General features: G+C 38.9%; 1 protein-coding gene across 1 annotated transcript in view; it reads right to left on the reverse strand.

The window, feature by feature from the left end:
• syn3 (synapsin III) overlaps nt 1-6,470 on the reverse strand; it is a 139,503-nt gene that overhangs the window by 45,133 nt on the left and 87,900 nt on the right. The window lies entirely within an intron of this gene.

Genomic DNA, 6,470 nt, shown 5'->3' on the forward strand with positions numbered 1-6,470 from the left:
CTGCGGCCGAGCAGGGGTCGTCCTGTCTGTCCCACTTAACTGGAATGGCATGTGGGCTGTGCAACAGGGCCGAGTGAGTCAGGGCTGGACGCTGTCCCTCGGTGACCGTGGCTCCCGGCGGTGCTATCTTTTCAAGTTTCGCCTCTTCCTGTGTCTCTTTAGCGGCTTGTCAGTCGGATGAAAGGTATTTCCTCTGAGTCACCGCTCTGTTCTCTTTTGTCAGCCCAGAACCACACAGGCCTTAAAGACCTCCGGTGCACAATGCTGTTGTCTGCTCCCCCGGCGGCCATGCAGCCTCAAAACAGTCTCTTTTTTTTTAAATAATTGGACTTTTTCATATAAAATGCACTTTGCTCGGCATTATGCTTACAGTATGTTGGCCTAGTTTGGCGACATCATTTCCAGAGGGTCCTGAGTTTTTATGGAGCTTTTTCTTTTTTTCAGTTGCACGGATTCATAGTTACAAGCTGTGAGAGACACACATAACCAGAGTATTCTGGACACTCACTTCTGTTTTATCTTGTCCCATTTCTGACACCAAAGTTAAAGTGGAGCACGCAGTTTTGTATATAAGTGGCCCAAGATTTTATTTGTGTGGCTACAACCCCAATTCCAAAGAAGCTGTGGTGCTGTGTAAAATGTAAATCTGATAGATACTTATAATAGATGATTAACACTGTGATACATCATCTTTTCTTTTAATCACACTCAGTAAATGCTTGGAAACTTCTTTGCCATTCTTGCTTTGTATACGAGTTCAACGCATTAGGAACATGTGTTTTGGCACTGTCTTGCTGAAATAGACAGGGACGTCTCTGAAAAAGACGATGTCTGGATGGCAGCATATGTTGCTCCAAAACCTGTAGGTATCTTTTAGCATGAAAAGATTCATATCATCACAGTTGTTGGCTTTTGAACTTGGCCCTGGCAATGTCCATGATTCAAGGATGCCCCTTTAATACCCAATAATGATACTGTCGCCTGTTACTAATTAACCTGTTTACCTGGGAAGTGTTCCAAACAGGTGTTTTTGGAGCATTCCACAACTTTCCCAGTTTTTTGTTGCACTTGTCTCAACTTTTTTGAGACATGTTGCTGGAATCAATTTCAGAATGAGGGTATATTTACAAAAAACAATAAAGTTTATCAGTTTGAACAGGAAATATATTGTCTTTGTACAGAAAATGTACAGCTTTTTTTGGAAATGGGGTTGTACAATATTCAAAAAGAGTGACCTTGTTTGGCTGAGACACAAAGGAAGGCTTCATGTATCGTATTGTGGTCGAAACTATCTTGAGAGGACAGCTGCAAGCCAAGACGACACATTGATCCCACACACACATGGTGAGCAGCAGTCCCTATCCAACTCTTCACTCTTAAATTCACCCTCATATACTCTTACACGCAATAAATCACTTTTGATACTTGCCACATTCCAAGAAATACTTTGTGATGAAGTGTTGCACTTTAGTTCGCCTTTTATTTCGAAGCTACTTTCCCTCAACCTGCCTCATAAACTAATACAGCTTCAGTTTGCGGATTCCTACATTTCCAAGAAAGCCTGTTGACAGAAACCAGAGGACAAGGTTGAACTTGTTGCTTTCTGTCCAGATTAGGGAGAGAATAAACAGACAGAACAGCTCGAGGAAGGTGGTACAAGTTCAAGTTCATTTATAGCTCATTATCAATGACGAGTCCACAGAAGACTCCAAAAAGACTAAACATGTAACCAATCAACGATCAATCATGGAACAAAATGAAGATGCGTCCAAAAACAAAACCTGCAATGATATGCAGCTCCATTGGCTTTTGGCCTACTTTTTCCTCTTGTGAATGCACAAATTGGTCTATATCATGATGGATTTTTCCCTAAAGGGTAGTTGAGCATCTGTGAAAACAGCAGCCCGAGACAGAAGCCATTTGTCTTTGATTATAAAAGACTGAGATTTGTAGTTTTACATCATTGATACTGTATCTGACCGGGTTTAATTCAGTCCAGCTTCATCAAATGTGCATTCAACTTCAAATCCTCCACACCCACACATCACATCTTCTGTAGTAAACAAGTAGTTTTAGAGAGGAATATTATGGTTTAACAAGCAGCCAGCCAAAGTTTTAGATCATACTTAATCATCTTCATCAGTTATCTTAAAAGGGACAGTTCACCCCCCGAATCAAAAAGTACATATTTTTCCTCTTACCTGTAGCTGGTGGGTGTAGTTCAGTAGAAAGAAAATAGTTCCAACATTAAAAGTACTCACAAGAAGGTCTGTGGATTGTCTTGGAAAGAGACATTGCTGTTGAGTTTTTCAAATGTATTTTTTGGTGCTTTGAGTGCCACCTAGTTCCATTATATTCCAGAGGAGACAGACATCTCATGGTCGATATCTTCAAAACTCGGCAACTCACACCAAAACTATCTACCTGGATAAATGGCTCTACAGGTAAAAGGGAAAATATGTACCTCTTCTTTTTGTTTTGGGATGAGTTGTACCTTTAACATTAGCCCTGGAGACTGCAAACAATGCTCCTGAAGTCCTGTTTTAGTTTGATGGCGTCATGATGTGGCCAGGGATCATGGGAATTCTTCATTGTTAAACAACCACCATTGCTGCTGAAAATCTGACTGGCAGAAATCATATTCATGGATAAGGTACAGCTATATTCACGTTACGTTTCGTTGCATCTGCTGACCTAATCTGCTTCCTCTCTCTATGATTTTCTGGAAGTTATAACACATTGTTACTTTGAATAGATTCCAGACTGATGGAAACAATTGGGATAATATAAACACACAACTCAACAAAACATTAGCATTGCTCTAGCCTTAGACGTATTAAAGCAGAGAGGTCACACATAATAGCTTTAACATGCAGAATCTTTGCAAGAAATCAAAAAAGTGTATTCCTAGTTCGTTAATTTCAGTAATGATGGATGTGACAAATGAGGACTTCCCTTTAAAGCTATTAATTAATCTACATTATTTCCTTATTAGGTCTGTTTCCTTCTCTTGTCCTGATTCAAGTTGCTATCTTTGTGATATACAGTATGATAGGAATGCAGGGCTGTTTTACCTCTATGACTGAAGTCATATGTAAGTCATATGTAAGTGAATCACTCCTTTCTGCAGCCTCAATGTGACCTCCTGTGAGACACAACCTTTCTCTTTTCAGCGCCTCATATGGGCATAAAAAAATGTAAATCCACCTGCCACGCATGCCAATCCAGTGTCTAACTAAGGAATGTCACAAATCTGTTGGTTCAGACTTCAGGTTGGAGGCTGAAATAATACCTCACCGGGCGCTATCAATGGTTAACAACATCTAAGCAGCTGACGTGTTTCCGTTTGGAGCTGTTAGAGCCGACCGACCTGCCCTGGACCGTACCTCTGATAAAACATGATGATGGTGTTGAATTTTCACAGATGGTGAATGTCCTGTTTTTTGCTTTTCTGCTGGAATGAAACCTGAAATGCGTTGATCTACTGTACTTGAACACAGCACTGAACAAACACTAGCTTATTTTATGGGTATTAGTGAAAGGACAAAAACAAATTCTTGATGCGAGTCTGAGTCATGGGTGAAACCATTCATGACAGTTCCTGTGTTTTATTCCAGTCTAAAATAATACATCCTGTCAATTGTTCTATCTGTAAAGCTAGGGCAGAATAGTGTCAGTAAGTCACCAGTTAGTCCCCTTTTCCAACTTTTATTTACATTTTATTAAAGTCACTTTTAAAACAGAAATATGAAGCTTATCAGTGCCGTGCTAAGAACCAAATAAAGTCTATATCTGGTCATGCAGGTTCTTTAAACTAAGATAACTGTTAATGAAGGCACATTAAGGGTCAGAGTTCCCCAACCTGATTATTTCTGGCTTGGTTATATAACCATGAATAGCATCAACCCTTAACATAGCTCCCCCGGTCTCTTCAGATAAGCCTCTGCAGCGATAACGCAGCTCCACTCAGGTCCACGAACGCAGTCAGGATGGAGAGAAAAGAGCATTTAATTGGCTAATTTGACTGATCGTGCCCTGCAAGTAACTTGAGTGAATCCAATTCAGAATAAAGTAGGACTAAATGAGGCTGTGAATGCTGCCTGTAGGGCCACGTAAGCAGCCGCAGGTAGCTCTGACATGTCAAGAATATATAAAAGTTAAAGCTATTGTTTCTAACTGTTCAGAGATAAACTGTCATCTGGTTGCCTCTGACTGCTGCTGCAGACTGAAGGAATCTTGCTTTGGCCTGTATTCAATACACTGGAAGTATTACTAATTAAGTGGGTGTCAGGTGGTGGGCAGCATGACTAAGTGAGACTCTGGGTGAGAAGTGAGCAGAAAGAAAATGTTTTTAACACAATAAAAGAATAAAGCGACCAATCTTTTGTATTCTTTTGATTATGTTTAGACGGAGAAAAGTGTGTCCAGGGATCCAAATATATTAGATGAGCTGACATGACTACAATGTAAAAATGAAAAAGTTGAGTTTTTGAGTTTTGAACCCAACTCAAACTCGTACATTTTTACCAAATGCTAATCATTTGTTGAGATAATTTACTTTTCTGCTTTAGATAAACCTGAATCTTTGAGTTTTGGAAACCCCCAAAATATTATATATATATTTAAGTTGGGCCCCAAAACTCAAAAAAACTAATTTTGAGTTGTTTCAACTTTTTTTTTTATATAGTGTAGTCAATTAACCAACTGATGATCAACAAACCAATGATCCACAGAAAATTAATAGGCAACTGATTTGATAATCAATTAATCATTTAAGTCACTTACATATAAAAAAGCGAAAACACTACCTAATTCCTGCTTCTTAAAGGGAGAGTTCACCCCAAAATCAAAAACCACCTCAATTGTTTTGAACTGAGTTGCAGAGTCTTGAAGATATTGACCACAGGGTCTACCTACTTTCTTTCTACCAAACTACACACGTCAACCGTATCACTGTGCAGAAGGAGGTGTGCATCTACTCATGGGTGAGAGGCTCATGCTCTTTACAGCATGGGACATAAACAATAATGAAATCTTCCTCAGCTGAGCTGTAATGTTTTGTCCATGAGTAGATACATGCTTCCTTCTGTGCGGTGGTTAACGGGTGTAGTTGATAGAAAGAAAATAGTTCCTACGTAAAAACTGCCCACAGCAAAGTCTGTGGAATATCTTGAGTAATCAGGTCATGCTTTCTGGAAAGAGACGTTGCTGATGAATCAGAGATTTCGATGGCTGATATCTCCAAAACTCTACAACTCATACCAAAAAAATGCTAGCTAGTTGCTACTTGCTCTTACTTCTGAGAAGACATGGGATATGTCTGATACGTCAGTGAGTGAGGAAGGAAGTTGGCGAACATGACTTAAAGTAAGTTGAATAAACCTTTATTATTACCCCATCTGTGAACACGATTTCTGCCCGTGCCATGTTTAATTTTCACTGGCAAAGGTGGCTGTTCAACAGTGAAGACAACAATTCCCATGATCCCATGCAACATCGTGATGTCATCAAACTGGTTAGCTTAGTTTAGCTTAGCTTAGCGCAAAGACTGAAAAGGGGAAACAAAAAAAAAAAAAAATCGACCTACCAACGGCCCTAAAGCTAGTACAGTAATGTGATTACTTTGTCAGTATCAAATGTAACTGTAAGGGATTAACGAACAATGTGAATTTCAGTATTTACATTACAGTTATTTACCCCAGTCATGCTTCTTTACTTTGATCATTTGGGTGTTAGCTTGTTTACTATTTACACTGCACACATAAAGTCATTAAACTATGTCTTTTGTTATTGTGTTGATGTGAGAAAAAACCCAAGCGGCAAACCTTGCATCTGACTTTTTTACGTTTGATTCAGAAAATGCTTGGCTGATTACTCCATAATGAAAATGAATGTTGCATGTCAAAAATATAAGAAAAAAAAAAAAAAAAAAAAAATAGATAAAGGTCAATTTTACATAAATGTCATGTGTAATTGTGTCACCTACTTCAATATTATATATACTATAATATCAGTTTAATGTCTATTTTAATATGTATCTATATTATTATATTATATTATATTATATTATTTATACTGCAACATGGGAAGAAGTGCCAGCCAGTGCCCATATTATTTTTATTTTTTTTCTAGCTTTAATATACATTTTTCCATAAATCTTAAGTTTTCTGTAGTCGCAGACCATTCTCATAACATTCTTTAGTCTGATTTTCACTGTGTAGGAAAATAAGAGCAGGCATGGTGAAGTCCAAGTGTGCATAAACACTTTTAACCACCTTATTTTTCTGAACATCTCTGAAACACGCTGTTCCTTTGCCCCTTTTTTTCTTTTTCTTTTTTCTGTCAGTCTGGGAAAATAAGACGAAGTAAAGTTGTTCCAGTATGTCATCCTGTCGTGATTCCCTGATGGCATCACCGGCCGCTGATTGGCCGCCCCGCCCGCGAGCTGCAGAGGTGGAGAGGGGCGTGCA

Source organism: Lutjanus erythropterus, chromosome 22 (genome assembly GCF_056507025.1).
Source record: "Lutjanus erythropterus isolate fLutEry1 chromosome 22, fLutEry1.hap2, whole genome shotgun sequence".
NCBI classification, from domain to species: domain Eukaryota; kingdom Metazoa; phylum Chordata; class Actinopteri; order Lutjaniformes; family Lutjanidae; genus Lutjanus; species Lutjanus erythropterus.